This window comes from Zea mays, chromosome 4, assembly GCF_902167145.1.
Source record: "Zea mays cultivar B73 chromosome 4, Zm-B73-REFERENCE-NAM-5.0, whole genome shotgun sequence".
Classification (NCBI taxonomy): domain Eukaryota; kingdom Viridiplantae; phylum Streptophyta; class Magnoliopsida; order Poales; family Poaceae; genus Zea; species Zea mays.
In genome coordinates, this window is record NC_050099.1 from 70,835,312 (window position 1) to 70,851,966 (window position 16,655).

At 46.1% G+C, this 16,655-nt stretch overlaps 1 long non-coding RNA gene across 1 annotated transcript; it reads left to right on the forward strand.

Moving 5' to 3' along the window:
* Positions 1-456: 456 nt before the first annotated feature.
* On the forward strand, positions 457-3,543 carry LOC118476915 (uncharacterized). The gene is made up of 2 exons (XR_004857754.1): positions 457-984; positions 3,247-3,543. It is a non-coding gene; the product is annotated as an uncharacterized lncRNA (long non-coding RNA).
* Positions 3,544-16,655: the final 13,112 nt, after the last annotated feature.

The window sequence follows — 16,655 nt, forward strand, 5'->3', positions numbered from 1 at the left end:
TTGCCGCCACCGGAGCCTCGTCGGCCTCCAGCATCCGCTCCACGTTTCTCGGTCCGACGCGTCCTGGGCTAGCGGCTGCTGCAAGGACGAGGAAGACGGCTGCTGCATTCCAGAGAAAAGAACGACGGCTGCTAGGAGAGAGATAACGGATGTAGACGACGTGAGTATCCATGATTTTAATCAAAGAGGTTACCAAGTAATGGAGTGTTCTTGTTCGTTTTAGCGAGTGGCCTATTCCCTGCTTTTCCATATTAGCTAATCCCTCGCCTACGCCTCCAAAACGTCGAAGCCGCACGTGAGGATCTCCATAATAGCAAATTTCTTTCGTGCAAACCATTTCTCCTTGCGCTCGCTTCACTGACCGCCGGCCAGACCCAAAAGCCGCACACGCACTGGCCGTGGGTCCCACTTTGTCATCTCTATCCTTATCCCACCGTAGCAATCTCAATAGATACCGTAACAGACTCAGCAGATGAACGCATCCGCTGCGCTGGCCATAGACTGGTGGGGCCCCACGTCTCCGCGCATGCCAGCCGCCTGCTCCCGCGATTCCTCCCATGGGCGCTCGGTGCGCTGGCCGGGTGGCGGGATCTCCTCCTTATTCGCCCGTGTAACAAACCTCCCACTCGTCGGGTCTATCTATAACCGGGTTTGGGCATGGGGCGATAAAGGCAGGGACCTCCAAACCCCACCCTCCATCTTCCAGAAGCCCTCATCTCCCTTACCGCCACTCCCAGCCCTGAGGCTGACACCCTCTCCCATGGAGCCTTGAGCGCCAGAAACAGCCCTGTCATGGTGCCGCGCCGCAGCATGGGCAACGCTGCTGTCGCCACCGGGAGCGGCCGGACGGAGGAAGCTTTCGTCGTTCGGTTGGGGCGTTATCCCGGCGCCATAACCGTGCCCCTCTGCTCGACTCTTTCTTCCCCGCGCTCTTCTCTCCCAACTTCGGTCGCGGGTGTCGGGGTCCAGACTCTGCACTGCACGGTGAGACACTCCCTATTTTTTTTACCATCACTATCCTCTGCACTCCGCGTAGTATCCATCGGATGGAGTTTTAGGGACCCGGATGGGATTTTGATGGGTGCTGGCATGGCGCCGCCGTGAGGTGGAAGAAGGGTTGGTAGCCGCTGGATGGGGAGAGAACGGTTGGGATTAAAGCTGAGATCCCCCTTCGATGCATTGTGCCCGTGTCGCTGGAGCTTCGGCCAAGGGCCAGGATTAGACCTCAGTGTGTTTAGGTTCGCGCCGTTAGATCGTATTGGACGGTTGGGGCGAGATCTGGGGCTTAATAAAATCGTGACCGCAGATCTGGCGTTGTGCGGTCGATGTTGCACACCGGTTCGGAATGAATCTGGATCTAATCGGCACCCTCACTTTCAGATCCAACGGCCAGAATTGACCTGTACCCCTTCAGCCATGTAATCTTGCATAAGAAACCCTATCTTTATTAGGAGTAAACCCGCAGACCACAGATTCTATTCACTGAGTCTAGGAAATTTTACCCCAGAGACCCTGAACTTCTCTGTTTTTGTTGCGCAGTTCAAACAATTAATAAAACGGGGAAATCAATTTAGAGAATGATTTTTAGTACGAAATTTATTACAGAAACTTGTAAAATTCCTAGAAATTTAATATGAAGTCCAAATCAATCCATTCCAATTTATATAGTTTTATAATATTATTTTTTATCAATTAGTATCACTATTTTGACATGAAGATCACAATAAAATTTATATCCTATTCAATCTTGTACAGAACACATAGAATCTCTTGAAATTCATAACTTAAAATCTATAACTCCGATTTGATCCGTTCAAGATGCGTTAGTCTCGTATAAATATTTACTATGCAATAACACTATTTATTTTACCATATCTCATTATTTTATGATTAGATCTTTATTTAACTTATATTGGTTAGTCTCGTTAATGTGTTCATCATTATTTACTAAACTATGATATATGGCCAATTTAAAATTTAGATTAAAGTTGAGATAATTATTTATAGAATAACCTCTTATATGATTTATATTAACCAATTTATAATATAGTTTAATATTTTAATCACATAAATCCTGTATAAAATCATAACTCCTTAACCGTAACTCTGATTTTAGTGGTTCTCGTTCCCACGATCTCGTAGCGACGCGTAGATCATTATTATGCAATTTGTTCTTATGTTTGGTATGTTGTTAATTTTTTCCATACCATGTTTGTTTGTATTGCTACGACTAGCGCGAGGTTTCGAGGATCTGAAGAATCACCCTGGTATCTGAAATCTTAAGTGCCAAGCAAGTTGTGCCCTTGGTCCACTTTTGTTACCCAATAATATTCTTTATTATCACTATTCAATGCATAGGTTTAATTTTGATGGGACCCAATAGATCACCCTAATCTGTTTATCCATTTTACCTTATTATCCCTAAAACACTTGGGTAGTTTTTGCTATTGCTTTACATGGTTTTGGGATAATATTTCATTATATTCATGTTTCAATTATTTTGTTATTCTGTTTATGTTCATGTCAAGATCATTAATGTTAATTGGAACATGGAGCTTAACTTGAGAAACACGTACCACCACAAGGGTGGAATGGGACGCCCTTGGCTGACTAATTAGGAAAGCTAGTGGAAGACTACCTTACCCGAAAGGGGAAAGGGAAGTAGGGGAGTTGCATGCAAGGAGGTTCTCGGGTTGATTTTGCTGCGATGGTGGTCACACGAGTGATTCTTGCAAGTGCTCTTCCCATAACTGTAGCAGGTTTTCGGAAGCTAGTAGAACTTTGTAAAGGCCTCGTAGTGGATCCCTAGCCATTCACCTTGGTAGTGTCTAAGGGTCTAGCTAATCCTGGCGACATGGGATACACGACTTGTGGGTACAAGGTACAACCTCTGTAGAGTGTAAAACTGGTATACTAGCCGAGCTCATGGTCATGAACAGCTCAGGACTCTCGCATGATTAATTTATGAAACTTAAATTCAATTTGTCATATGCATTGCATGAGATTTATTATTAATTTTGTTCTATTATTATTTATTATGGTTTGGTATTTACTTACATTTAGTAACTACTAATAAAATTTGACCAACTTATTAAAAGCAATGCTCTGCTTTAACCCCTATTGTTGATCAGCCTTACACATCACATGAACTCCCACCTTTGGTGAGTTCATGCCACATTATTCCCCATAACTTGTTGAGCGATGAACATGTGTGAGCTCACCCTTGCTGTCTCACACCCCCCACAGGAGAAGTACAGGTGGTTCAAGAGGAGCCACACAACGAGGAGTTCGATTTGATCTAGGTGGCGTCTCCCAGTTGACTTTCTGGCGCCAAGAACGATCCTTAGTTCGTTTTATATTTATAATTTATTTTGTAAGTCTTCCGATATGTAATAAAAATCTGATTATATCGTGACATTTATCTCTATACACTCTGTTATTATATATGTTGTCTTCTTTGGCGCATGTATGAGATGCACCCGGCTTTGTCCCTTAAAATCGGGTGTGACAGCATTTAACTCATCATTTAAATTATTTAAGCTAGATATAGATTCATGACAGGTAGACACTTCAGAAGATAGCAGTTCATTCTTCTAATTTCTAAAGCAAGGGATTTTTGAACACTAACAAATTTATCATGTTCCTCATACAAAATGTCCTCTTGCTTTTCTAGAAGTCTATCCTTTTCATTAAGAGCATCAATTAGTTTATTTATTTTGTCTACTTTAGCTCTATCTAGTCCTTTAAATAAATCAGTGTAATCTACCTCATCGCTAGAAGAGTACTTGGGCGTATCTCGAATGCGTACCTTCTTCTCCTTAGCCATAAGGCAAGTATGGCGTTCGTTAGGGAAGAGCGAAAATTTGTCGAAGGCCGAGGCAGCCAGTCCTTCATCGTTGGAGTCGGATGAAGAGCAGTCGAAATCCCATTCCTTTCCTAGGTGCGCCTCGCCCTTCGCCTTTCTGTAGTTTTTCTTCTTCTCCCTCTTCCCGTGCTTTTCTTGTCCCTGGTCATTATCATTATCGGGGCATTGAGCTATGAAATGACCAGTCTTACCGCATTTGAAGTAGGAGCACTTTCCCCTTGTTTTATTCTTCTTGGGGTACTCCTTGCGTCCTTCTAGCGCGGTCTTGAAACGCTTGATGATAAGCGCCATTTCATCTTCATTGAGCCCAGCAGCCTCCACTTGTGCTACCTTGATTTGTAGTGCCTCCTTGCTGCTAGTTGCTTTGAGAGCAACAGGCCGCGGCTCGTAGATGGGCAGTGGACCATTTAGCGCATCGTCCACGTATCGCGCCTCCTTCACCATCATGCGCCCGCTCACAAATTTTCCGAGGATTTCCTCGGGCATCATCTTGGTGTACCTGGGGTTTTCACGAATAAGGTTCACAAGATGAGGATCAATTACTGTAAATGACCTGAGCATGAGTCGGACGATGTCATGATCCGTCCATCTTGTGCTTCCATAGCTTTGGATTTTGTTGACCAGGGTTTTGAGCTTGTTGTAGGTCTGTGTTGGCTTCTCTCCCCTGATCATCGTGAACCTCCCTAGCTCACCTTCCACCGGTTCCATCTTGGTGATCATGGTGGCGTCGTTACCCTCATGTGATATCTTGAGGGTATCCTAGATTTGCTTAGTATTGTCCAAGCCACTCACTTTATTGTACTCATCCCTGCAAAGTGACGCTAGCAAGACAGTAGTAGCTTGGGCATTTTTATGAATTTGTTCATTTATAAAAACATGATTATCCGTACTATCAAAACATCCCATTTTCCACAATTTCCCAAATGCTAGGATGGAGAGAAAATACATGACTATGCATTTTATGGCTCCAAAATGAGTAATTCTCTCCATCAAAGTGAGGGGGTTTTCCAAGAGGAATAGAAAGTAAATGGGCATTTGAGTTATACGGAATACGGGAATAATCAAAGGAGTAGTTTTGATTAACCGTCTTTTTCTTGGACGAGGAGTCATAGTCGTCGTCCCTTGGTGAAGAAGATGAGGCATCGCTGTCGTAGTAGATGATCTTCTTATAGCGCCTCTTCTTCTTCCCGTCCCTCTTCTTGTGACTCGAGCTTGAGTCAGTGGGCTTGTCGTCTCTTGGCTCGTTGAAGAGGGAATCCTTCTCCTTATCGTTGACCACCATCCCCTTACCCTTAGGGTCCATCTCTTCGGGCGGTTAGTCCCTTAAATGAAGAGTACGACTTCGATACCAATTGAGAGCACCTAGAGGGGGGGTGAATAGGTGATCCTGTAAAATCAAACACTAAATAGCCACAAATTTGATTATATAAAAGTTAGTGCGAGTTAATCAAGTTGCTATGAAGCAATCTCTTGCGAACAAAACAATCACAGAAGAGCAACACAAGAGACACGTGATTTTTATCCCGTGGTTTCGGCCAAGTAACACTTGCCTACTTCCACGTTGTGGCGTCCTAATTGGAGGAGGGTTGCACTCAACCCCTTTCAAGTGATCCAATGATCAACTTGAATACCACCGTCTTTTCTCTTTTGAGTATTCTTCCTATTTGCGAGGAATCTCCACAAGTTGGAGCCTCTCGCACTTAAAATATAGATCACAAATAAAGCACAAGAGTAAGGATGGGAGAGAAACACACGCAAGACCCAAATCCACAGCAGACCCACACACACAAGCCAAGACTTGAGCTCGAAACACAGCACAAAGAGTTTGCAACTCAAACGGAGCTCTAATCACTAACACAATCGATCAAATGTGTGGAGGCGGAGTATGGGAGTCTTCGAATGCTTAGAGAAGGCTTGGTGTCCTGCTCCATGCACCTAGGGTCCCTTTTATAGTCCCAAGGTAGCTAGGAGCCGTTGGAGATCAACTTGGAAGGCAATTCTTGCCTTTTGTCGAGTGGTGCACCAGACAGTCCGGTGCACCACCGGACAGCTGCTGTAGCAGTCCGGTGCACGATCTCCTTCCATATCTGGCGCAGCCGACCGTTGGGCCTAGGGACCGGTTGGCGCACCGGACACTGTCCGGTGTGCCCAACCGACCGTTGGCGTGGGCCACGCGTCGCCCGCTGATTGCGCAGCTGACCGTTGGCTGCGAACGCCTTTGGCTCACCGGATAGTCTTGTGCACCACCGGACAGTCCGGTGATTTTTAGCTGCGGCGCTTTCTCCTTTTCTCAAGAGCGACGAGTTCGTCGCCGATGTACTTGGGCGCGGGCACTGAAGACTCACTGGACAGTCCGGTGCACCACCGGACAGTCCGGTGATTTGTAGCCACGTCGCCCGCCGATTCCCGAGAGCGGCTAGTTCGCCACAGAGCCAGCCTGGGGCACCGGACACTGCCCGGTGCACCACCGGACAGTCCGGTGTGCGAGGCTGGTGCTGGTTTTTGGCTTACTTAGCCATTCCTTCTTCAATTCTTTTCCTCTTTTCTTGGCTGTCTCTCTAGCCCTTAGATTAACATGTTAGTACCCAAAAACAATTTACTAAGTCCGGAGACATACCTTATTTCTTGATTTGCACCTTGACACATATAAACTTAGAACCATGTGTTGGGCATCTAAGCACCAAAACAATTCTAGAAATGGCCCAAGGGCACATTTCCCTTTCACTAGTCCACTTTAGCCAAACGGGACATTTGCTGAGTACGTTGATGTGTACTCACCCTTGCTTTACAAACCACCCCCACCCTAGGTTGTCCCCACTGTACTTAGTGCTCGGGAGGATATGCTAGCAACATGGAGGACTTTGAGGAGTTCCAGGACTACGACGAGTTCTAGTTTTTCTTAGTGCCAAACCCCCAGTCATCTGCCTGTGTAGGCCTTATCTACTACGTTTCATATTTCCGAAGTTTGATTATATTAATGACTATGCTATGTATTAGACTCTGTGGATCAGTGGATGTCTTGGACATCTTATTGTAATAAAAGTACCTTTCCGCTATTTACTTTGAGCAATGTGTGATAATGTCCAATTATGTAATCGTTGTGTATGTGAGTTTCTGATCCTGGCACATGCATGGTTCGCATTCGGTTTGCCTTCTAAAACCGGGTGTGACACTGGGTGACCTTAGCATGCAACATCAAGAGCCAGTGTGTCCCCGTGAGCTAGACTGCCCTCCAAGGTCGACGAAGCGTGAGAAACTGTCTAGGTTATCTCTTGCCCGACAGGATTACCAGCCAAAGGGACGTCATCTAGGACCTCTGTTCGGACGACAGAACTTTCGGTTTCAGGAGGCTCCAATAAAAGGTCTTCAAGAAGAATTTCCTCTAGGGCATGGTCAATGTCAGACATCGTCAACCCCTAGAGACTAACCAGTCCTGATAAAGCCTGCATTGGAATATCATTGCTGCTATGGCTGTGGCTGTTCTTGCGAATCAAAGGGACAATTTCCTCTTCCTCCTCTTCATCCTCATCAAGCACACGACCACCAACTCTAACACCAGCACAATCTTCAATGTCATCGTCGAGGTTGGTGCTCGCCAGGCCACCACCGAGGACCGAGGCAGTAGGATCAGCACCTAGTTCAAGTCTTTTTTTTCTTTTCTTCCCCTCGGCAGGCGCGGCTGGATGGCTCGTTCGACGCAATCGTTTGCGACGAACATTTCCAGGACTCTAAACTCCTTCATCCTCGCTAGGGCCATGTCTAGCTGTAGCAATCACTAACTCAGTATGGGCAGAGTCAGACGACTGACCAGCCAGCATACTGAGAACAACGTTCACCTCAGCCTCATCAGCGGTCGTTTGTATCTGGAAGTGAGTTTGTCTCTCCTCTTCAAGGAGATCTTGGTATGGAGCAATGAAGGCCTCAATATCCTTTGGGGAGTGTCGTACTCTATGGCCCGGATTGCCATCTCGAATAGGTGGGTTGGAAACAAACTTGAAAAAGGGGCTCTGTGGAGGAAGATTCTAGGCAGAATACGATAAGGGAGCACCGGCATTCGAAATCTTGCCTCTCAACATTAAATCAATTTGGCTCAACACGTCTTCTTCAGGAATCCGTTTGTTTGTTAATTCAGGTAGGGTCATTGACCCCAGTATATAGGTAGGCAAGGTAGACTCTATCCTTTAGAGGTTGGATATTCTTGAAGACAAAATCAGCAACAACAGCTTCAGCAGTCAAGCCTCTATCCTTCAACGCACATATCTCAGCAAGCAGCACTATGGACTCCGCAAGCTCTGAAATAGTAGGGGTCTCTGTCCAGCTGGGCGTTCAGACGTCAGGCTGCCTCCCCGATCGGGAAGGGAGGGACTTGTTGTGGTTCTCTATGGTAAACCACTCGAGGCACCATCCCTTAATACAGTCCTTCAAAGGGATGTCAAGATACTTAACTTTCCTGCCTCGGCGAAGTTCCAGGCTAGCACCGCCAACAAGCTGATGTTGTCCTCCAGCCATCCCGGGCCGACAGTGGTAGAGATACTTCCAAAGCCCATGATGAGGAAGAATTCCAAGGAAGGTTTCACAGAGATGAACAACATATCAATTTGAAGAACAAAATTGGGGTTTAAGTGGGTAAGATTTAGAGAATAAAAGTCGAGAAGGTCGCGGAAGAAAGAAGAAGCTAGCAGGGCTAGTCCCCAGATGAGAAATGGCACGAAGATAATAGCTTCATGGATATCCTCTGTCGGAATGGTAACCCCGCGCTAGATTCGCTAGGAACACAATTCTTTTGGTGGAAGAACACCAATTTCGACGAGGTGGAGAAGGTCAGCTTTGGAAATAATAGACATGTGATTACCAGCGAATGGTAGTTGACTTTTGGGATCAATTAGCGGGATGATCGGAATAGCAGCACTCTGTTTCTTCCTCTTGGGCGCCATCGTGGTCTCTCAAACGATGCAGGCGGATTCAGGAACTCAGGAAATTGGAAAGCGGCAGAGGAAAAAGCGAGAACTAGGGTTCAGAACGCAAGGGGGACGTCAGTAGAAGTATGGGTTGATGTGTTAAGTCGGGCGCAAAGTGGTAGGCCAATAACTTGGGAAAAGTTGAGATCACAGAAAAGCAAGCATCACTCGGGCATTACCTCTAAAATGCTATCGAGCCACCAAATGCATGAACAGAGCGTGCAGCAATAGATCAGCAGGGAACCGCGTCTTCATTCATAAGGGGAGATCATTACAAACTTGAGACCGACTCATCATGAGTCGGCCTCCTCACCCCTCGATCATTACATTACATTACACTACTACTTACACTACACTACATTACTAACTAAACTACCTTATTATACTACAAACTACTACAACAACTACTACTGCTACCTATACTAATATTTACGCCAGCAACATTATGACGCTGGCTTTGCCGTCGCCGCAATCGTTGTTGCCGTCACCACTGTCGCCCTTGCCGTCACCGTCGTCGTCGCCATCACCTTTGTCATCTCCGTTGCCCTCGCCGTCGCCCTCGCTGTCGCCCTTGCCGTCTTCGTCGCCGCCGCTGCCGTCGTCCTCACTGCCGTCACCCTCGCTGTCGCCGCTCCACTCCTCGGAGTCAGAGGAGTCTTCCACCTCCTCCAAGGAGGCCTCCTCCGAGTCGTCCAACCCACCGAGCCCGGCGCGCTCGATGGATCACCAGTACACCCGTGCCACAACGGACAGCCCCATGGAGTCGTCTGAATCCTCGAACGACGCCACGGGGAAGCTGGAGCAGGCAACCGATCATACTCGGAGGAAACCTCCTCCGAGTACTCCAAGTCATCGAAGTACTCCGAGGGTGGACTCAGAGGACGCTTGTGCTTGCCGTCAGCGCGGCGAGGCCATCCCTTGGCTCTCTTGTCTCTGCCCATGGTCGTGCGGAAGGGGGAGAAGTGAGGAGGAAGAAGAGAGCAAGTGATCAAGGGCGAGTGAAGAAAGCAGCCAAGGCAAGTGGGCTATTTAAAGAGGCCGAGGGGTGATCGTCCACTTCCTACCCCGCTCACCGAACAGTTGCAAGAATTCAATAAGCAATTCAAGCCGCCTGAAAATGAGTCAGGCAACTGGCGTCGTCTCACGTAACACGGCATCGGTTGGACTCAAGTCAACTGCTCAGGCAAATATCAAATTACTACTTCAGGACAACGAGATAAACACCTTTCGTGGAGCAGACACCCTTTAGGCACACCCATTGGGTGTACCGCCCGGAATCCTCAAGATTTTCTGAAGTGGCGATACCCACAAAATATACACAATGAATGTACCACGACAAAAAAAAGATCGGCTGAAATGGGAGGAAGTCCAAATGTGGTTACCGAAGCGCAAGTCCAATCAACAAAAGCATTAAAGTACATGGATGAGTGGTGTCCAGTCAAGGGTCTTCTGTTTCAACCGGCCAGATGTCCAACTTGTCACCGATCAAATTGATTCCAGACCTAACAAGACATGGACAGATGTCATCACTTGGTTATTCTAAAAATTATTTTGAAAAACAGCACAAGATGAAGACCTTTGAGTTGATTATTTCAAAATCAACTCAAAGCTCGAGGCTACGCCCATTGGGTGCACCTTCGGTGCACCCAACAGATTCACAATGCCTTGAAGCCAAATGCTGATTTCAAAAGCAAAAGGATGAAGAACTTTGAATGGATTACTTCTAAAATCCACTCAAAGCTCGGGGGCTACATGTTAGAAATATGCCCTAGAGATAATCATAGAGATGAGCATATTTCTTTGTATCCATGATATATATATATTGCTTAATTGAATTTCCATGGAAGGCACCTTGTATTGATTAGCAGTTATGTGAATTGTTTGTGAGATTCTTTACTTATATGGTTATTCTAAATGATGTCCCTAGTCAGAGTCGATGACTAGCACATGTATTAGTTGATGACTACATTTCACAAGTCATGAACATGGAGATGTTGAACTAATAATGTGGGCGCATGTATGACATGAGGCTGGACCGACCCAACGTGAGATATTGTAATATAGTTCTCTTTTTGCAACATGAATATTGTATCCTTAGACCTGAGATTGTCGCATGTTCTCAAGATGTGAATTGACTTACTTAGGGACTATCAAACGCTATTCCATAACTGGGTAGTTATAAAGGTAGTTTTGGGTTTGTCAGGAAGCATGCTGTGAGGCATGGTCAGTCAAGATGGAATTTGTCCCTCTCTTTGTGAGAGAGATATCTCTGGGCCCCTCGAGTGATTGGATCAAGAAATGCATGGCCGTGCTAGGGTTAAGAGTTAACCATTGAAAGGATTCCAATTCACAGTATCGAGAAAGAGAGGTCAGCTTAGAGCTAGACCAAATATCGTGAGACAAAGGGAACATCATGTACGTAATGTTGTAATGGTTCGTCTGATATGATCTTTACGTGCGCATAGGAGTTGACATGTCTTGCTAGAGGTCGCTGTCAATTATTGGGCCAAGTAAGAGTACTCGGGCTATGTCTATTTGTACGTGAACCTATAGGGTCACACACTTAAGGGGAAGGAAGCCTAACTCGGATTAGATCCGAGATTAGACTGGGGCGGGGGCGCGGTTAGACTTAACCTAATTTGCCACCAGCAAACGAGCAGCCACCGCTCACCTCTTGCCCTCGCCAAGCCGCCGTCGCGAACCTAGCAGTTCGGTACGCGGCGCTTCCTCCCTGTACGTGTGGATACCTCGGAGGTGCTGCATCTGGAGCACTAGGACGAACCGTGCGAGGACGTGAAGGACGCCGACGACTGCATGGCACTGCTCGACGCGTTCGTCTACATCGAGACGTCTTCCGCTGCTCTGCGCGTCTAGTGGTAATCCCATGACCTATAACCAAAGTAGTTCTTGGTATTATGGGGTTGAAAATTTTGTTTTGCGCTAGCATAGCCTCCCCGTAATCCTACACTACACCCATTGGGTGCACCTTTGGTGCTCCCAACAGATTCACAATGCCTTGAAGCCAAGTGCTGATTTCAAAAGCATAAAGATGAAGACCTTTGAATGGATTACTTCTAAAATCCACTCAAAGCTCAGGGACTACACCCAACAGAGGTACAAAAGATCAAGTCATGCTATGAACCCATAGGCAGGACCAGGAACCTTTGAGTCGATTATTTCAAAATCAACTCAAAGATTAGGGCTTGTGGGGGACAGATATCCCTCGGGTCCACTAGAAGGCGAAAACGCTTGCGTGGGGCCACAAACCAGTCACCCCGCAAGGTCGTCACATTGTGGGTCGGGCAAAAACTACAGTTGAAATGGGCCGACCCAAGAAGGCGATGGGCTCGCGCCCGGATCGTCTGTGGATTAGGCATAATCTCGAGGAAGTCGTTCGTCTTTCCCGCGCCCGACGCCCTCAAACGCCGGAGATAGATCGGAACGAAGCCACCGGATTTTCCTTAAGATAAGCAAAGTCTGTTTGCTATTAGCTAGGAGATAAGCTGGAAGAGTGTGATCAGCATGTGCGTATGGAATGCCCCACGATCGTGTATATAAGGCCTAGGGGGAACCCCGTCATTTTCATCTCAATTAGCACCTCTCCATTCGAGAAACACCACTTGTAAACACACCACACATACAAAGCCACCCCAAGAAGTAGGGTGTTACGCCTCTCAAAGCGGCCCGAACCTACAGAAAATCGCCCGACTCTCTTTCTCGTGCTTCTGGAACGAACCATCGAGCTACAATCAGCGACACCGTCCTACCCAAAAGCACCACGAGGGTACCCCCGGGTGTGCACAGATACCAATATATATTATGATCTCATGTGATTTCTTGGTATATTATGTGACACCCCAGTGTCACCTAGGGTTTCTCTTAAAAAGCCACACCAAGAGCCATTATTTTATGTGAACCAAAGTAAGCATGAGCATCAAGATAACTTAAGTGATAAAGAATTCACCAAGTATATGTTTAAAAGTGTCATGATCAAAACAATTGAGTCTTTGAAAAGATAAGAATGTGCAACCCTAATTAAGAACTCTAAGTGAACCCCATGAACAAAATTCAAGAAAATAAGCAAAAGGGAATGAAAAGTTTAAAATTTTGAGTTAAGCCAATTATATAAGTTAAAGTATATTTGATAAGCAACAAAATAGATTGAGAAAGCTTAGCCAAAATAATTCAAGAAAACCCCCAAATCAAGCTTCTTTTGTTGGGACTCATTGGGAATTCTGAATTTCAGAATTCTGAAATTCAGACCTTGAGCCAAAGATCAGGGATGTTCACCTTGATCCCTAACTCGAATCCTAATGGCCCCATTGACAAATTTGTGTCTAACTAACCCCTCTGTCGTGTGCCAGAAGATGGCATTGGGACGCGAGCCCTAGACACGACAAAACTTGGGATTTGCCTCGGGTTTAGGCAGGGAGACAGACCAGATTTCCTGGCTCCATATCTCTGCAACCAGTAGGCAAAATCCTATGACCTCCACACAAGAATGGTAGCTTGTAGGGAGGAGAAGAGGTTTCGTGCACTGACCATGGCGAGAGCAGGCTCGGATGAGCGACCACACGCGCCAGAGCTTGGGCAGAACGCACGGGCACACGTGTTCGACCCTGGTCGGCACGCCAGAGCTCGCCCAACCCGCGCGCGCGCTCGCCCCGGCGTCCGGTCAAGTCCGCCGCGCGCCCACGCCCTCGGCCGTGCCCGCCCGCGCCTATAAAGCCTCCCCGAGCGCACCTCTCTTCGCCCCGCACTCACCCTCACCGGCCAGCCACCGTTCCTTAGCTCCGGCGAGCATATTTCCGCCCGCCATTGCCGCCAGAGCTACGGCCACCGTGGCCAGCCCACTCCAGCCGCCCTCCAGCCCAACCTGTGCTTCGGCTAGCTCCGCCAGTAGCCCGTGAAGCTCGCCAAGCCCTCAGACCCGACCGGACTTCACCGGAGGCCCGAGATCAACCTCACCGGACTTCGGTCTTCCGCCGCCGCGCGTGGACCGAGCTATCCAGTGAGTCTCCGCCCAATTCCTTTCGCTCATGTCTTCTCTGGCATCCCGTGGACCTCTCTGACCCATTTGATTGAACTACCTCGCCGTGACCAGGCCGGTCTCCTCGCCGCCGACGAGCATCCCCGCCTGCGCGCGTGGACCGACCAACTCCGGCCATCTCCGTCGACGTTCCGCACACCGTTGTGATCCCCGCGACCTCCCCTTCATCCTCGACCACTTCACCGGAACAGTCTCGCCGCCGGTAAGCCCCTCCGCCCTTTTCTTCGCCGCGGCTACTGTTTGAGGTAGAAGAAGGACCTCGGGTTAGGTTTTGTAGAACCCGAGGGGTTTTCTGTAATGTCAGCGACCCATATGAATAGTAACCTAAGGACTGATTCGCGAGGAAAACCTAGAAAAACCGCCAGGGACCCCAGTGCAAAGTGGTTTTCCCTTTAATCAATTCTATTATTCTTTTAAAATAACCAGAGAACTTAGAAAATTCATAACTCGATGAAATCTTAATGAAAAACTGTCAAACCAATTTTGCTAGCTCTGGAATATTATGATCTATCATTTAAAATTATTAAACCATATGCTTTCTGTTCTAAATTTTAGAGTTAAAAATTAAAAACAGAAACCCCCTAAACCTTGTTTAATTAAGGAAAATTAGTTTTTCTTTTGTGCTGAGCTTAAGAAAATTTGTAGATGCTTATACCCTAATTAGACACTGTTTAAAAATAGTAGGATCCCCAGCACTAGAGATTATGATGTAGTTTTTCATTTAAAGCCATTTTGTCCACAATTTAGAGAAAATCAGAAAAGCATTAGAAAATGTTGAACAGTGATTAGTAATATTTTTCCTAGTTTACTTATGCAACCAAGAACCTAGGAAAAATGCAGAGACCATTAATTAGGACTAGTTTCTAATTAAGATGCTTTAATTAGCCTTATGTAGACTGAAAATCAATTATTAGAATTGCAAAACTATAACCAAAGTGGTTAACAAAAATCCAGTGAACTTATAACCACCAGAGCCCCACTACAAAAATACAGAGCACCCCAGCCTAACTTTTTAAGTAAGGAAAATAAATATAAAGTGGTAATAAGGCATTTTCCCAATAAATCATAAACAACCTCAAATAATGAGATAATGGGCAACCAAAAATTAGCTAAGTCCATGATGAGAAAAACCACCAGAGAAAAATACAAACCCATGAAAAAGAAGTGAACCCATGCCTTTTGCTAGCAATTTGTGAGAAAGACCATTTGACTTAAATAATGCAAACCACCCCTTCCCTTAAGCAAAAAGAAACCAAACTTCAGAATGATTGCTCTTGCACAAAATACTAGCTAAGAAAAATAAGAACTCTGTTGTTTGATGTTTTTCAAACATAGTGGTAGTAGAAAGCACCCCTTTGGCTAGAAACCTTAAGAAAATCATAGGGAAAGAATTAAAGGGTATTAATGACTAGAAATTTGTATCAAGTCATGTTATGACACCTAAAAGCCAGCAAAAATAAGTTTTAGAGAATTACTCACTGTTAAATAATAGTTGTAGTTCAAAGTACCTCTTCTGCCCTAAAATTTGGTAATTTTGTCCAGAGAAAACTATTCACTTTCTGAACCCCAAATTTTGTGACAGAGAAGCACACACCAGTAGCAAGCCACTGTAATTTTTTCAGAATTTTTGGAATTCTATAAAAGCAACTTGTAGTTCAAACCTACTCCAAAACATTAAAGAGAATAAAAGAAAAGAGAAGAAGGAATAAACCTCATCCCATTAAAACCAACCCAATTTACTAAGTATACCACTAAAAGGGTTTTACATAAGTAAGGTTAACTTGTTTAAATTCAAAAGACCCTACATCTTTAAAAGTTGTAAATTCTAAAGCACATATGGTATCATGCATATATCTTACGCATTGCATTCATTAGATTGTAATCTTGCCGACGGAGAGTACGTGCTCATCCCCGAGCAAGGACCTGTCCAAGAGGAGGACCAGGAGCAGGCTTCAGAGGCTGCTATTGAGGATCTCCCCGCAGCCCCAGCAGTTGAAGGCAAGCCCCGGTTTTATGCATAACCATGTTATTATATGCTACTTTACTACACTTAATGCTTGTAGGACTGTAATGTGCACTTAAGTGTAGGAGTTGCTTGAAACCTCTAGTTGCATGAACTTAGGACTCCTTTTTGAGATGAATACCAGTATGCTAGGTCGAGTAGCTGCTTGCTAATCAGGATCTCGGTAGAAGTCGAGTGATTTTTCTAGCACTCGCGCGAGGTCAGGAATTGATTGTATTCATCTTGATAATGGGATATATGTTGGTCTATGGACTTGGATCCAGGGAGGATGCCTTGTCCATGAGACGGGAAAAATGAATTAAGGATTAATGTGTGGATACCTGAGTCAAGCTTTTGAACGTACTAAGCACATGCCGGGAAAAATGGTAACCGGTAAACCTAGTACCTGAGTGAAGCCGGGCGCGGACTTTATCCCTCATGCGACCTGAGACTGGGTCTCCCATGCTAGCTATGGTGGATACAAGTGCGGTCACTGCACGGCGGCAGCCGGGGTCAGTGGAGCATTGTATGCCAAGGCGGTGAGGCCTGGACGCGAACGGGGAATCGATGGGGACGGTTGTCATGTGTGGGGTCGGAGTACCCTGACATGCCGTGTGTTTAGGTTTACCTTGCAAGGTTTAAAACTCGATTCAAATCGTCTGCTTCTCGCAGCTAATGAGACTGCTTGATTCCTTGTACTGCATCGAGTAAGAAGTGAAATGTGGATTACATGAGATAACTTGTTGATTGAACTAATTGCTTGTTACCATGTATGCTTAG